The following is an 18,187-nucleotide window of genomic DNA, read 5'->3' on the forward strand; positions in this document are numbered from 1 at the left end:
CTCAAATTAGGGTAGAAATAAATCATTTTCCTTAACATTTCGGCCTCTCTGCACCCTATTTCGCCATAGTGTACCAGTTATGGCAAATCCCATAAGGAATGCATGTAAATAGTGCGAAGTGGAACCCAAATTAACAAATGTGTCTATAACTGGTACATGGTTCCTGTCATTGGCACACGCCGTAATAAATACTAAAAGTAGTTTTGGCTCCGTTTTTATATTTTTCCTGTGTAGTATGAAAACTAATCAATCAATTGACTTATTGTTTACATTCGTCGGTCTTCTTCTTATTTTTGTAAAAATAGTTTTTCTTAGGTGGTGCGATAACTGGTACAGGCACCCTATTATGCAAATGAAAATTGGTCATGATTGTACAAAATGCTTAACATTTCGTCTTTTTGTTTTTCATCCACAGTTAAAAGTAATGCATCGATTTTTATGAAACTTGGCATAAATAATAAACATACACCTAAGAGTTCTCAGTAAATTATTTGGCCAATTTTACCGATTCATTACAGAGCTTCAGCCGTACTTCTGTGTCCCGATTATTGCGGATACAGGCTTTATTGCGCTATTTTGGCATGTATTCCGCTTAGTGCTGAAAAATTCATTTCGTCATATTTAAATTCAATCACCTACAGCTCATTTTAGAAGCTGAACCTGAGAATATGATGTATGAAAAACTTGTGCGGCTAGACCAGTTCTACAAGAAAGTCACGGAAAAACCGCTATTTTTTGAATATTTATGGTAAATGTCACGGACTACCTTCGAAAAATGCCGAATGATATTCACCGTGAATATCATTGGTATTTTTCGAAGGTAGTCCGTGACATTTACTTTGAATATTCGAAAAATATCGTTTTATCCGTGACTTTCTTGCAGAACTGGTCTAGCCGCACAAGTTTTTCATACATCATATTCTCAGGTTCAGCTTCTAAAATGAGCTGTAGGTGATTGAATTTAGATATGACGAAATGAATTTTTCAGCACTGATTCCGCTATTTCCGTAAGATTATTGGATACATGGTGAGCTAGAATTCGCTCCATTGAATCGATGTCGGAAGGACAGGTAATTTGCGTAGTACATATCCCATGATAAGATCCAACAATCAGCCTGGCTGCGAGCAAACTTAGGGAAGATCGGGTAACCAACCGTACACCGGGTGGTGTTTACTGAGTTTCGGTAATAATGCATGCCGAAATTTTCGGAAATGTATTACCGAACCACTCGTCAAAGTTTGACAGTTGATCTTTGTCAAGTTTGCAAACTGGTCGGCAATTTGAACTTTTACCGAGCTCTCAGTTGTTGGATTCTCGACGTTTTATTTTGCCGGCCTCGGCGAATTAAATTTAGTGTGATGCATCATATTCGGTCATTTCGCCCCGCTTTTCGATTTTTGACGAAACTCCCAAATGCTCGGTGTGATGATAAAAGAGTCAACTTGTTCACCGTCATAAGAGGACCACGACGAAGAGCAGCGCTGTTCTGGAGGCTGTTTTATCAATGAAGTCGATGCAGCACTCAGAGTACTAGGGTAAAAGCTCCCTTAGTGGAGGTAGTACCAATAGTGGTGGTAGTGGCAATTTAGCACTATTTCGACCAAAAAGCTTGCAGATGACATTTTTAATGGATGTATCATACCTAATTAATAACATTAAGTCAGTTTTGTGTTCATGATTTGCCGAAAAACCTTTTTCAAACAATTACATTCTTTAATTTTGTTGCTCTTTTGCACCTATAGTGGTGGGTCCCATAAGAATTCAATGGGATGCGCCAATGTTTAATTTTACCTCCGTAATAGGAACCGTGTTGCTATAGTTGGTGCAAGGGATTTATTAGCAAAAACTTAAATAAACAATGATTTTTTTACATTTTTCCTAGCAAATTTAAGTGAAAAACTACCGATTAGCGTTTTCAGATTTTTTACTTTGTGGTATTATCAATTTTATTAAATTGTTTTACTACAAGGAGCTACTAATAGAACCACTATTGATACATTTACCCTACTTGAATGGAATACGTAAAATCAGAAATGCTTGGAGCAACTCGAACATATTCCCGGGAGCAACCGTGAAAATGCCTTTAAAAATCCCGGGAAAATATTCGCGAGAAATCCTATAGAAAGCTCCGGGGAAATGCTTGGAAACCCAAAAAAAATCTCGGAAAGTACTACTCCGACAAATATACGAGGTGGATATTCTGCAAAATCTTGATAGGAATTCGGGTATAAATCCCAGGGGAACCTCTGCGAGACATCTTGAGTGAAAGTCTGGAGGGAATCACATTTACATTTATTCACATTTATCACATTTTTTGCAGCATTTTATACGGGACAATAACAGCCAGCCAATTGACTTGCATCCAAAGCCGAAGATCAAGAATGGATAATGATGAGATGAATATTCTTGGGGGTGGAAGCTCAGGTAAAATATTATCTCCTGGGCGCCCATTAAAAACACCACCCGCGGCGAAGACTGGCGCTCGAGCCTAGCTATTTAGCACTGTAGTTGGAGGAAATGCCAATGCAGAACCCGTAGCTTCCGGGAAGGTAAGCCCAGCTCCCTGGGTTAGTGGGTTGGTGTCAGGCCCTGCGAGCCAGCCGTAAAAAAGACTAGCACCGGAAAATCAACAAGAGAAGAATGCGAACCGATACCAATGGCGACGACCACAGCGACGAAAAGGGACTTACGATTGGAAGCTCGGTACGTGGAACTGCAGATCTCTCAACTTCATCGGGAGCACCCGCATACTCGCCGATATACTGAAGGACCGCGGGTTCGGAATCGTAGCGCTGCAGGAAGTGTGTTGGACAGGATCCATGGTGCGAACATTTAGAGGTAATCATACCATCTACCAGAGTTGCGGCAACACACTTGAGCTGGGAACAGCTTTTATAGTGATGGGCGACATGCAGAGGCGCGTGATCGGTTGGTGGCCGATCGACGAAAGAATGTGCAGGTTGAGGATCAAGGGCCGATTCTTCAACATTAGCATAATAAACGTGCACATCCCTCATTCCGGAAGCACTGATGATGACAAAGACGCATTTTACGCGCAGCTCGAACGCGAGTACGACCGCTGCCCAAACCACGACGTCAAGATCATCATAGCGGATCTAAACACTCAGGTAGGCCAGGAGGAGGAATTCAGACCGACGATTGGAAAGTTCAGCGCCCACCAGCTGACGAACGAAAATGGCCTACGCCTATTCGATTTCGCCGCCTCCAAGAACATGGCCATTCGTAGCACCTTCTTCCAGCACAGCCTCCCGTATCGTTACACCTGGAGATCACCACAACAAACGGAATCGCAAATCGACCACGTTCTGATTGATGGACGGCACTTCTCCGACATTATCGACGTCAGGACTTATCGTGGCGCTAATATCGACTCCGATCACTACCTGGTGATGGTTAAACTGCGCCCAAAACTCTCCGTTATTAACAATGTACATTACCGGCGGCCGCCCCGGTACGATCTAGAACGACTGAAGCAACCGGATGTCGCCACCGCATACGCGCAGAATCTCGAGGCAGCGTTGCCGGACGAGGGTGTGCTCGATGTAGCCCCTCTAGAGGACTGCTGGAATACAGTGAAAGCAGCCATCAACAACGCAGCCGAGAGCACTATCGGGTACGTAGAACGGAGTCGACGAAACGATTGGTTCGACGAGGAGTGCAGAGCGGTTCTGGAGGAGAAGGATGCAGCGCGGGCGGTAATGCTGCAGTATGGAACCCGACAGAATGTGGAGCGATACAGACAGAAGCGGAAGCAGCAGACCCGTCTCTTCCGGGAGAAAAAGCGCCGCCTGGAAGTAGCGGAGTGCGAGGAAATGGAACTGCTGTGCCATTCACAGGAAACACGCAAGTTCTACCAGAAGCTCAACGCATCCCGCAAAGGCTACGTGCCGCAAGCCGAAATATGCAGGGATAAGGAAGGGAGCCTCCTGACGGACAAACGTGAGGTGATCGAAAGGTGGAAGCAGCACTTCGACGAGCACCTGAATGGCGAAGAGAATGTAGGCACGGAGGACCAAGGCAGCGGAGGAAATGACTATGTTGGTGCAGCAGAGGACGGGAACGAACCAACTCCCACGCTGAGGGAAGTTAAGGATGCCATCCACCAGCTCAAAAACAACAAAGTGGCTGGTAAGGACGGTATCGCAGCAGAACTCATCAAGATGGGCCCGGAAAAGTTGGCCACCTGCCTGCACCAGTTAGTAGTCAAGATCTGGGAAACTGAACAGCTACCGGAGGAGTGGAAGGAAGGGATAATCTGTCCCATCCACAAGAAAGGCGACAAGTTAATGTGTGAGAACTTTCGAGCGATCACCGTTTTGAATGCCGCCTACAAAGTGCTATCCCAGATCATCGTATTTCTCCTAAAGTAAATGAGTTCGTGGGAAGTTACCAAGCCGGTTTAATCGACGGCCGGTCGACAACGGACCAGATCTTCACCGTACGGCATATCCTCCAGAAATGCCGTGAATACCAGGTCCCAACGCATCACCTGTTCATCGACTTCAAAGCGGCATACGACAGTATCGACCGCACAGAGCCATGGAAAATTATGGACGAGAACAGCTTTCCCGGGAAGCTGACTAGACTGATAAGAGCAACGATGGACGGTGTGCAGAACAGCGTAAGGATTTCGGGTGAGCTATCCAGTTCATTTGAATCTCGACGGGGACTACGACAAAGTGATGGACTTTCCTGCCTACTATTGAACATCGCCCTGGAAGGTGTTATGCGACGAGCCGGGCTCAACAGCCGGGGTACGATCTTCACGAAATCCAGCCAATTTGTCTGTTTTGCGGATGACATGGATATTATTGCCAGAACATTTGGAACGGTGGCAGAACAGTACACCCGCCTGAAACGTGAAGCAGCAAAGGTCGGACTGGTGGTGAATGCGGCTAAGACAAAGTACATGCTGGTAGGTGGGACTGAGCGAAACAGGACAAGCCTTGGCAGCAATGTTACGATAGACGGGGATACTTTCGAGGTGGTAGAAGAATTCGTCTACCTCGGTTCCTTGCTAACGGCTGACAATAACGTGAGCCGTGAAATACGAAGGCGCATCATCAGTGGAAGTCGTGCCTACTATGGGCTCCAGAAGAAACTGCAGTCAAAAAAGATTCATCCCCGCACCAAATGTACCATGTACAAGACGTTAATAAGACCGGTGGTTCTCTACGGACACGAGACATGGACGATGCTCGAGGAGGACCTGCAAGCACTCGGAGTTTTCGAGCGACGGGTGCTAAGGACGATCTTCGGCGGTGTGCAGGAGAACGGTGTGTGGCGGAGAAGGATGAACCACGAGCTCGCTGCACTTTACGGCGAACACAGTATCCAGAAAGTGGCCAAAGCTGGAAGGATACGGTGGGCAGGGCATGTTGCAAGAATGCCGGACAACAACCCTGCAAAGTTGGTGTTTGCTAACCATCCGGTTGGTACAAGAAGGCGTGGAGCGCAGAGAGCACGATGGGCGGACCAGGTGGAGCGTGATCTGGCGAGTGTTGGGCGTGACCGAGGATGGAGAGCTGCAGCTGCAAATCGAGTATTATGGCGGCAAATTGTTGATTCAGTATTATCATGAATTTGATGTGAACTAAATAAATGAAAATGAATGAAATGAGATGAATATTCTTATGAAAATCATAATAGGGTAAACGTACCAATAGGATTGTGCTACTTTTCCCCGAATGTCGTTTCCTCGAATGCCATTTCCCCGAATGCCCGTTTCTCCGAAACACGTAAATAGTAATTTCAAATAATAAGTTTTTATATATTCTTCAAAAAAAAAAATATATGTATGTACCGTCTACCCCCGTTGGTTTGAACGACACCTCATGCAAACCAACGGGGTTCATTTTTTAATTTGAACTTCTAGTTACCCTGTGGGCATCGAAAAACTTACTGATGGTAACCCTTTTTGCTGTTTTGTTTTGATTCTGCGTTCCGTTTCATTCTGTTCCATGAGCAAAATGACGTTTGAATCATTTTTAGTTTTAGTCAAATTAAAAAGTGTTCAGATTAGATGCGGTCAAACCAACGAGGGTAACGGTACATGATTTGAATGAGAAGAGAAATTCCAAGGGTCTCCTCGCAATACTTGATTCCAGGCAATAAGAAATTGGACTGTCTAGCAAAGGCGGGCGCTAAAGAACGCGATGTTTACGAGTGTCAGATCACCTTCAACGAAATTTTCGTTATGCCCCGCCGGGAGACCTTGATCAGCTGGCCGAACAAACGGAGCGCTGTAGATAGAGGGTCTTGCCCAGGATTTCTCGGGACAAAAATCCCGAATTCCGGGATATTTTTCCGAAATTCCCGGGATTTTCCGAATATTTAAAAATTGCAAAACATCTGATCAACAGATTATTTTTTGCTCGGATGGGATTTCTGCTATAACTCTGCTATAATTTTGAATCGATTCTCATAAGATTATGTACACATGTAGACACCATTAGTACTACAGTAAGGACCTGATTTCGTCAGCTCCTTTTTACGACAAACTTATTATTCTCGTTCTCTTACGGTCAAATTTTAACCAACGAATTCATGTATATCATTAAAATACAGCTTGAATGCAGAATATAACGGTATAAAAAGTTTAAAAAACTATTGAGGTTTTCTAGGAAAGCAAAAAATGTGTTTTGAAAAGGGGCTGACAAAATCGGGTCACTAATGTATCAGTGTAACTGTAATATTTACGTCGTAAAATTTTTCGATCGTTTAGTATGAGTAGGTAGTACTAGTGGTCTAGCGCTGTATATATAAGAGGTAGAATATGACGTCCTTGGTAATTGTAGGAAAAACTCTAATCTACAACTTTGCCGAACATCACATTTCAATATTAGTTTCCTGAACTGTGTTAGGGGCAAGTAAGTCAAACGATTGGCAGGTGATCGGAAACATCCCTGTTAAATAGTACTTCCATATCCATATCAGCCATTACTGGCTTGATTTCATTAGAAAATCTTATGCTAGATGAAACAGGATTCCGGAAGTACAACATACATTTTTTAAGATGTTCCTAGAGAAATCAATTAAGGATAATGTATTGATGTTCGTAGGATATGAGAAATTACTTGACGCATTTCCTACAGAATTATGACGAAAAGTTTTATTTGGTCAACTTCTTGGTGGAACTTTTTGGAGGCTTATAGTCAAGAAAATTGGCAAAGAATTTCTAACAGAGCATCCACAGGACTTTACTTTGCAATCTCTTGAATATTTTTTGACGAGGTCGTGACGTTATTTTCGATGGAATTTCTTAAGAAAAGAGTCCTCAAAAGTCAGATCATGAATCAATCCAGAAATTTTAAGAGGAGGTTTATAAGAAAGTTCTAGTTTTTTTTCCAAACTTTTAGATCAAAATATCATTGGTAAGTAGAAATGGTTTATTTACGAAGAAAATATTCAATTAAGTCGTTTGGAACGACTCTTATATATTTATGAAAAGTATTTTTGAAGGATATTTTACAACATTTTTTTAAGAACATCAGTGAGTGAACGTTTTATGTTGTCGAAAAAATAGTTTTAGAATTTTTTGCCATACATTTTTTTGGTTTTTGGAAAATTTGAATTTTTCCTGGGATTCCGGGAAGTTTCGGGATTTGAAAAATGAAAATCCCGAATCCCGGGTTTTTTTTTCGGTCCGGGAAGCAAGGACCTCTAGGTGTAGAGATGGGGTGATGGTTGCATAATAAAATCCAATATGATTGAAGAGACCATGGCTACACCGTGTAATGCGTAGCCTGATGTCAAACCCGTATACTGGTAAGCCCCCATAGGAATGGCTTCAAATGACTGAAATTTTTACGATTGTTTTCTGTAATTATTGCGGGAGGGGCATTCTGGCAGTTAATTTTTCTATGAGTTAAGCAATAACTCTTCAAAAGATTCATCCAAAAATTCTTTCCATTCTCTGTAATGCTCCATAATTACCTCCAGAGACATCATCAGAAATTCTTTTAGGGATTTTTACAAGATTTATCAAAATCTTTCAGAACATTCTCGCAGATTTTGCTGAAACGATTCAAACAAGGTTCGTTCAGAAATACTTCCTGGGATTCATCTAACGATTATTCAGGAAATTTCTTCAAGGATTGCTGCGGAAGTTCGTGCATATGTTTTTTTTCAAACATTTCTGTAAGAATATCCCATCAATATTCTTCTGGATATTTCTCAAGAATTTATCCTGGGGTTTGTCAAGGAGTTCCTCCAAAGATTTCATCTAAAGATGCAATTCCTGGAACAAAATTGACAGAGTTTCGGAGATTCTTCCAGAGATACATTCAAAAATTCCTCTCGGAAAATTTCTTTAGAAATGCAGATATTTTTTCCTGGAAATATTTCAGGAATCATTGTAAAAAAATCCAGAACTTCATTAGCTCTTATTCCTTATTGTATTTATTTAGAATTTTCTCTAAAATATTCTCAAGAGATCCAGGGGTTAGAAATTCTTTCAGATATTCAAAAGTTTTCTATTTTTTCAGGACTGTTTCTTCATAGATTTTTATGTAATAGGAGGCAATCAGTGAAGTACTAGATTGAAAGTAGTGAGCTGGATTTTTGTATGGTGAGATGTTCAATTCTCCATTTCTGCAATGAAATGGTTCAAACAGCGTGGGTATTATGATTTCTTGACTAATTTGATGCTGTTTGAGCAAAAGTTTGGGTAACTGTGTTGTTGAAGTTGCATTAAATAAATAATACAACAACAAAGTTACCCAAACTTTTGCTCAAACAGCATCAAATTAGCCAAGAAATCATATAACCCACGCTGTTTGAACCATTTCATTGCAGAAATGGAGAATTGAACATCTCACCATACAAAAATCCAGCTCACTACTTTCAATCTAGTACTTCACTGATTGCCTCCTATTATCCCTGAAGAAATTGTCCTCCAGAGATATCTCCAGTAGTTTTGCTAAGGATTCCTTCCGAACACCCTCAGAAATTTTTGTTGAATTTTACAAGAAACCCATTAGTACCTTTGTCTGCAATTCCTACAAGAATTATGGCAGACATTTTGAAGATATTCCTTCAGTAATTTCTCTACGGCTATCTGCAGAACTTCTCTCAGAAACATGTTTAGCAAGTTTTCCTTGAAATAACGTTCAGAGTTTCTCAAGAAGTTTCTTATGTTTTTTTTTTTCAAGGAATTAAGGAGTTGCTACATATATTTCCCCTGCAATTTTTGTCCAAGAATCGCTGCAGATTTTATTTTAAGAATTTCTTCTAGAAGTCTTCAAAGCTGTAACAAGGACATTTTTAAGTATGGATTCCTTTAGACAATCATCCAGGGATATCTTTAGAATTTCATTCAGAGATTCTTTCAAGAATTCTTCCAGGCATTTTTGTAAAATTTCTGGAAGAACTTCTCTTGAAAAAATCGCTGGAGCAATGCAGCAATCCTGGAAGGAATTTCTCATGCATTTTTTGGAGGAACTCTTAGAATAATTTCTGAAAAAAAAAAAACTGTAGGGGTTTGTTAAAGAAATAGTCGATGAATTTCTGTAAACTCCACGAAAGAACTGTTGAAGAAATCCCGCACTGAAATTACTGAAGAAATCCCTGAAACTCTGAAGAAGGAATATCAGAAGAAATCCGAGCGAGAATTTCAGAAAGAATTTCTAAAGGATTTTTTTAAAGAAATCTCTAGTAAAATTTCTGTAAAAATCTCACGAAGAACTTTTGAATGGATCTCCAAAGGAATATTTGAAAAATATCAAACCCTGAGAAATCTTTGAAGAAATCCCAGCAGGAAGTTTTGAAAAGTTCTCTAGAGAAATCGCCTTGGCTGATATTCCTAGAAACGTTTATGTCAAGTAGTCTTTAAGAAAATTCCTGATCAGTTGACAGTCTGCACTCGTAGCCTCCAGACGCTTTCACCAGATCCCCCGTGCTTTGAATCGGTAAAATGAGTAGTTTTCGCAAAAACACATTAATCGTTGATTTAAGTGTAGTTCCCGGGCGACCCGATGTGCGAAAAGTTGAGCAGTTTCTTCAAAATGATCTCAAGTTAAATCTTTCGGATGTTAAAAGTATCCAGTTACACAACACGCGTAACTGTGTATACATCGAAATGGTGGATTATGATACGGCGCTGCGCTATGAAAAAGCGCACAATATCAAACGGACTTTTGTTTGGAAGGACAAGCAGTTCAAAATCCCGGTGTATGTGGATAGCGAAGCGGTGTCGGTACGAGTACATGACCTGCCCCCTTCTGTCCCCCACACCACCGTCGCTAACTTCATGATGAAGTACGGGGATGTGTTTTCCATACAAACAGAACGTTGGAAGAATTACTTTGTCGGTATACCAAACGGAGTTCGAGTGCTATTGATGAGGATCAAACAACCGATCCCTTCATATCTCACAATAGCCGACGAGATTTGCTATGTGGAGCACTTGAACCAAATTCGAACTTGTAGGCGGTGCTCCAGGCCGGTTCATCCCAAGCAGAGGTGCTTGGAAGAGACCGTACCCGAAACAAAAACAACAGCAGCAGCAGCAACAGCGGCAGCTCCCCCTCAATCAAACGAACAAATTTTCTCCGATGCCGATTTCCCACCGATGTGCAGCAGTCAATCGACCCCATCCTCCCCTGAAACATTCATCGAAATAGTGGCGAGAAGTAAGCGTGCGCTTATCGAACGCGAAAACAATAGCGTACCTACAAATCAAGCTGACCAAGTAGACCAACAGAGCACGAATGGAGGTGACGACGACGATGACGGCGACGACAACGACGACGGCGAGACCGATAGCTCATCTTCACCATATGAGATCAATTGTGAAACCAATAAACGGCGGCTGTCAACTAAGCGCGGAAAGGAGAAGAAAAAATTGTGTGGTATTCAAGAGTCACAGAGTGGTTGTGATTCTGTTAGGTTATCTAATTCAAAATGAAAAAAAGGTTCTATTGGCCTCGTAAAGCCTTCGGGCGTCTAGGCCTGTCAAATAAAGAAATAGTAAAAAAAAAGAAAAGAAAATTCCTGAAGAAATTGTTTAATAATATTCCTAAAGGCCTAAAGGAGTCTGTGGATGATTTTCTGAAGAAATCCGTGGTGAAATTTCCGAAGGAACTTTGAGCTTTTGATTTCATGAATGAATCGCAGATACCATTCCTGAAGCTATATGTGCACATATTTCAGAAGAAATTCCTGTAGGAGTAGTTGAAAAACATGCCCAGAAAATCTTCTGCAAAAATCTTTTGAAAAAAAAAAAACTCGAGATATTTCTAAAGGAATTCCTGTAGAAATTCTTAGGAAACAACTGTTTCAACTGAACAAACAACTGAATAAATTCCTCACAGAATCAACAGAAAATTCTTAGAGTAATCCTTTAAGGAAATGCAGGAGGTATTGATGGGGATATGTTAAGGAAAAAACACCTGATTCTTTTTTGTTTGCACGGGTCGTTTTTTTTTTGCTATAACTCAGTCAATTTTGAACCAATTGACTTGGTTGTTTGTACACGAATACTATTAAACGTGCTTACATGTGTAAATAATTTCATGAGAATCGGTTCAAAATTGACTGAGTTCTGAAGAATTTGCGAAAGAATCTTCGAGAGAATTTCTGAAGTAATCCGGGGATGATTTCCTGAAAGATATCTCGTACGGAATGTTGAAAGAATTGAATAAAGAATTTCTGAGCAAACCCATGGAAAGTTTCTAATGGAGTTCTCGGAAAATCCTCTAGAAGTAGACCTGTGCGCCGATTATATTTTGTTCGGCGGCGGCGTGAGGGCCATTTTTGGCCGGCGGCGGCGGCGTCATCGGCGTCACGCCGGTGGCAGCTTTCGGCGGCGGCGGCGGCGGCGTGTATCGGCGTGACCAAAATTTGACCATAATGTCAATATTTGCAAAGCATAAAAGTTGTCATTGCGCTCTAGAATTTGTATTCTGCGCGGTTCATGACCATTGATGACATAAAATTATTACGTTTGAATGATTTTCTTTATTTCTGGTCGGGACCGTCACTGCGACCAGTGATTAGACCTTTTGTAACATTACCCGTATCCTTAGTGTAGTGCAATGTTGCAATATTCCATTACAAATGAAGGGCAATAACATTTAGGTTTTGCTACAGTTTTCGTTTGGTTTTCTTAGAACCTTCGAAGCAATCAAATATGATAATAAGGTCGCAGTACTTTCACCAAGGAATCCCCAATTTATATCAGGGAGGAATCTCAGCAGGATTTCCAGGAGGAGCATTCTAGATCTGCAGAAACTCCTTTATGATATCCTGAAGGAACTTCTGCAGGAATCTCCGGTGGTTCAAGAATCTATCTTAGAGAGATCCCCGCAGCAACTTCTAAAGGAATCCCTGATTGGAATTTTCAAGGAATTTCAGAAGAGATTCCAGGAGGATGCCCTGAATGATTTCAATCAGAAATCTTAAGGGAATTTCAGCACAAATCCCCAGAAGAATTTCTTAAGGTATTCGAGATGGAACTCGCTAAGAGTATCTAGGAGAAATCAATGAAAAATGTCCAGGAGGAATCCCAAAGAAATTTAAACAGGAATCACAAAATTATTTCCACAACGAATCCTGAAAAGAATTTCAGTGGGAATTTCCAGGGGAATTCAAAAAAAAATCTTAAGGGTTTTTAGAGGGATCAACGAAAAATACCCAGGAGGGATCACTGAAGGAATTCCAGTAGAAATTTATGAGAGAATTCTAGGAGGAACTGCCAAAAGAATACCACGAGGAATCCTCGAAGGAATTCCAGGATTAATCCTCGAAGGAATTCCAGGGGAAATCTCCGAAGAAATTCAAAGAGTAATCACCAGAGGGGATCCCGAAGGAATTCCAAAAGGAATCCCCGACGGAATATCAGGAGAAATCCCCGAAGGAATTTTAAAAAGAATCCTCGTTGGAAGAACCCCCAAGGAGAAATTTCCGAAGAAAATCTAGGAGGAATTTCTGAAAGAATTATAGGAGGAATGAAACCGACGAAGGAATTATAGAAGGAATCTCAGAAAATATTATAAGAAGGGAGTCCAGAAAGAATCCCCGAAAGAATTCCAGGAGGAATTCCAAAAGGAATCCCCGAAAGAATTCTGTGAATAATCTTCGAAAGATTTCCAGGAGGAATCTTCGAAGAAACTGCAGGAGGAATCCCTGCAAGAATTCCTGAGGCAACTTCCGAAGGAAGGAATCCCCGAAGGATCTCTTGGAAGAATCCCCGAAATCCAGGAGAAATTTGCAAAGGAATTCTAGGAGAAATCACCGAAAAAATCAAGAAGGAAATCCCGAGAGAATTCTCGGAGGATTCTTGGAGGAATTCCATGAGGAATTTCTGAAGGAATTCCAGAAGAAATCTCCGAAGGATTTCTAAGAGGAATCACCAAAGGAATTTCTGGAGTAAGCTCCGAAGAAATCGCAGGAGGAATCCCCGAAAAAATTTCAAAATGAATTCATGAAGGAAGTCCAGGAGGAATTCCCAAAGGAACTCCAGAAAAAATTTTCAAAGGAATTCGAGAAGGAATCAATGAAAAATATCCAGATGGAATCTCTGGAGGAGTTCCAGAAAAAAAAATCCTGATGGAATTCTACGAGGAATCACTGAAAGAATACCAGAAGGAAACCTCAAAGGAATTCTAGGAGGAATCTTCGGAGGAATTCCATAAGGGATGCCTGAAGAAATTCCAGGAGGAATTCCCGTAGGAATTTCAGGAGGAATCCCCGACGGAATATCAGGAGGAATGGAATCCCTGAAGAAATTTTAGGAAGAATTCTGGAAGGAAGTCCACAAGGAATCCCTGAAGTAATTCCAAGAGGAATTCTCTAAGAAATTCCAGAAAAAAATCACCAGATGAACTTTAGAAGGAATCTCCGAAAAAATGCCAAAAGGAATCTCCGAAAGAATTACAGGAGCAATCTCCGAAGAAATGCCAGGAGGAATCCGCGAAAAAATTCTAGGAGGAATCTCCGAAGGAATTCTAGGAGGAATCTTCGAATTAATTCCAGGAGAAATCCCCTAAGGAAGTACAGGAGGATTTCCTGAAAGAAATCCAGGAGAAATCCCCGAAGAAATTACAGGAGAAATTCTTGCAAGAATCCTAGTGGGAACCCCTGAAGGAATCCTCGAAGGATATACAAGAGAAAATCCTGAAGGAATTCCAAGAGAAATCTCCATAGGAAGTCCAGGAGAAATCGCCGACGGAAATCCAAGAAAAATCCTCGAAGGAACTCTAGGAGGAATCACCGAAGGAATTCTAGGAGAAATCACCGAAAGAATTCCAGGAGGACTCTTGGAGGAATTCCATGAGGAATTCCTGAAGGAAATCCAGGAGGAATCTCCGAAGGAATTCTTAGGGAAACCATCAGGGTAAATCCCCGAAAGAACTTCAGGAGGAATCCATGAAGAAGGTCCTGGTGGAATTCACGGAACAATTCCAGGAGAAATTCCAGAATGAATTCTGGGAGGATACTCCGAGGAAATCCAGGAGGAATCTCCGAAGGAATTCTTAGGGAAACCATCAGGGTAAATCCCCGAAAGAACTTCAGGAGGAATCTATGAAGAAGGTCCTGGTGGAATCCACGGAAGAATTCCAGGAGAAATTCCAGAGTGAATTCTGGGAGGAAACTCCGAAGAAATACAAGAAGGAATCCCCGAAAGAATTCCAGGAGGAATTTCTGACGGCAGTCCAGGAGGAATAACCGGAGGAATTCCATGAGGAATGCCCGAAGTAATACCAGGAGAAATCTTCGAAGGAATTCTAAGAGCAATCACAAGAGGAACTCCAGGAAGAAACCGTAAAGGAATTCCAGGAGGAATCCACGACGGAATATCAGGAGGAATCCCCGAAAGAATTTCAGGAGAAATCTCTGGAAGATTTCCATGATGAATACCAGAAGTAGTACCAGGAGGAATCTCCGAAGGAATTCCAAGAGCAATCACAAAAAGAATTCCAGGAAAAAAAACGCGAAAGAATTCCAAGAGAAACTCCCGAAAGAATTTCAGGAGGGATCTTCGAAGGAAGTCCAGGGGAACCCCTGAAGGAAGTCCAGGAGGAATCCCCGAAGATATTACAGGAGAAATCCCTGCAGGAATTTCTTCAGAATCCACGAAGGATTTTCAGCGGAACCTCTCAAAGGGAATCTTGAATTCTTATAGAAACTCCATGAAAGATCCCTCAAGAATATCCTGGAGATATGCCTGATTATAATCCTAAGGAAATTATTGAAGGAACTCCTTCAAGATTCCCTTAAAACTCATGTAGGAATTCCTGAATGAGATTTTGGAGAGATCTCTGGATCTGCTGAAGGCATCCGTGAGACAATTTACTATCTGAAAGAACCCCAGCAGCGATCTCTGGAAAAACTGGAAGAATACCTAAAAGAAGCTCTCGAGGAATCCCCCAAGGATATCCTGCAGGAATCTTAGAAAGTACTCTTATGTAGGAATCCCTGAATAAACTTCTAAAGGTATACCTGAAGTCTGTTGGAGGAATCTTTAGATCCTTCTATAAGATTCTTTAAAGAAACTCCTGAAGAGGTTTCTGAAGGAACTTCTGCAGGAATCCCTGAAAAAAATCAGGAGCAATCTCTGAAGAAACATCTGCAAGAATCCTTAAAACTCCTAGAGAGATCTCTGAAGGAACTCCTGGACTAATTTCGGTAAGAACTCCTGTAGGAATGGCTTAAGGAACTCCAGAATGAATTCCTGCAGGAACTCATAGACTAATTTTCAAGGACCTCCTGCAGGAATTCCTGAAGAAACTTCTTACGGATTTTTTTATGGATCTCCAGGAGACATCAATGAATCCTCTTGGAAGAATCCATGAAGGGAGTTCTGGAAGGATGCCTGAGTAAACTTCTGTTGAAACAGCTCAGGGAACTTCTGAAGAAATTCCTAATGAACATCTGGAGGCATCTCTCCTGTAGCAATTATCCTGGAGAGATCACCGAAGGAGCTTCTGGAGCAATCCTTGAAAGAACTCCTCAAAGAATCTCTGAAAAATTTTCAAGAGGCATCTCGAAGTAATTCTAAGAGGAATCCCTGAAGGACTCTCAGGAGGCATTCTTGTTGAAATTCCAGGAGAGACGCTAGAAGGAATTTCTCTAGGAACCCTTGATGAAACTCTCGGAGTGATCCTTACAGAACCTCAGGAGAAATCCCTTGTTGGAATTATTGCGGAATTTCTGAAGGATCTCCTGGAGGAATCTCTGAGAAAACTCCTGGACTAGTTCCTAAAGAAACCCTAGTAGGAGTTCTTGAAGGAACTTCAGAAGGAATCCCTCTCAGACTCTCTAAAGGACCTCCTATGGGAATCCTTGAAGGATCTTCTGGATGAATCTCTGATGTATTTCTAGGAGGCATTCCTGAATCCTCCTGAAAGAATTTCTGAAGGAACTTCTATAGTTTTCCTGAGAGACCTTTTGGGAAAAAAAACATTCTGGATCTATAGAAAAAAATCTGGAGGCATCCCTGAAGAATCTTTGAAGAAACTACTGTGAATTCTAATGAAAATGAAAAAAAACTAGCAGTTATAGGAGTTTCGTATTTGAATGGACACTCTGAACTTCCGCTTGAATTTCTTCAGAAGTTCTTTATAAGAGTTTTCTGCAAAGTTTGTCTAAAACAATAGAAAGAAATTAATAGATAGTCCAATGTTCCAATGGTCAGATTTCAAATGGTGTAGTGGCATAACTTTAATAATTATTTTTTTAAATTGATGTTTTCCTAATATTATTATTTCCAAAATACAATCCGTTTTTAGATAATCTCATGGTTATCTGCTAGAGAATGGTATTGAATAACGTCTTTATCTGCAAAAGTAACCGAAATTTAATAATCAATTTACTCTTTCGCTACTAGTCGTATGTATTACATTTACACCGATAACGAGAAATCAATTATTGCAGTCAAACTTTTATAATAGTGATCTTGAAAATTTCATCTCAAGTTTATATAAACTAAATTTTGTTCGTGCACTGATTACCGGCGCGAAAAATTAAAATCGGCGGCGTGACAAACAGCGGCGTATGGCGCGCCGCCGATACCTCGGTCGGCGTCGCCGTGGGACAAAAAGTGTCGGCGGCGGCGGCGTGGCGCGGCGGCGCACAGGTCTAAGAAGTAATTCTAAATGAAATTCTAGAGCAATTTCTAAGGAAATCAATTCCAGAAAAATATAAACATATAAAAAATATAAAAATCCATTCGTAAAAAAATTTTGTAAAGATTTTTTTAAGATTTAAAGAAATCCAAGGAGAAATTTCCCCATGCATTTCTGGCAGATTTTTTATTGAATTCTCTGGAACTTTTTCTGAAGGAATCGCTTTGAAATTTTGAAAGAATTTTCACAGTAATCCATGGAGTAATATCTGAAGATATCCATGACTTCTTTTCCAAATGCATCCTTTGTGAAATATCTGGAGGAGTTTTTCAAAGAATTTCAGAAGAAATTATCAAAGGATTTCGGGAGAAATTCATTGATAAATTTCCGAAGCAATATTTGCAAGATTTTCTAAAATAACCTTTGAGGAATTTTCGGAAAAATAGCTAATGAAATATCTATGAAATAGATAATGAAATATTTTTTTAAGTTATTTCCGGGGATTTTGTGGAGTAATCCATGGGCGCTAATATTTACTGGTAGGATTTTTTTTTCATCTCAAAAATTGGTTACTCAGTGAGTAACTTGGAGTAACCTCGATGACTCCACTGCTTCCAGCTCGCTAATCACCTTGTCAGCAGAAGTGATCTGGTTTGCTCTCTTTTGCACTAGCACGATTCGATACGAGTCACGTTCGACCTCAAATGGATTGCTGGGAAAGAAAACATTTCTACCATACTTAAGCTACCCATCAGAGATATTAATATGATAGTTTATTCTGATAGATCAAAAGCACTACACTATAATGGCATATCATTGGTTCACAGCTTTCAACGTTCTTATAATATTGGCAGTTTCACCTCAGGTTTGTAGACAATGGTCCCTAACTGGGTATATTAGAAACATGTTCAAAAAATTTAATTTACACAGATCCTAACGGCACAAAGCACCGAACATCCAAGCACATTTCAAACCAGCAGAAATTCAACTGGAAAAGAGCGTCCAACGCAATCTGTTGCAATATACAGTTTGAACGATTTCCTAAAACATTTCGGTGTAATTGAAGGCAAAAATGCTCAACACAAACGGAACATCGAAT

Source organism: Aedes albopictus, chromosome 3 (genome assembly GCF_035046485.1).
Source record: "Aedes albopictus strain Foshan chromosome 3, AalbF5, whole genome shotgun sequence".
Lineage (NCBI taxonomy): Eukaryota > Metazoa > Arthropoda > Insecta > Diptera > Culicidae > Aedes > Aedes albopictus.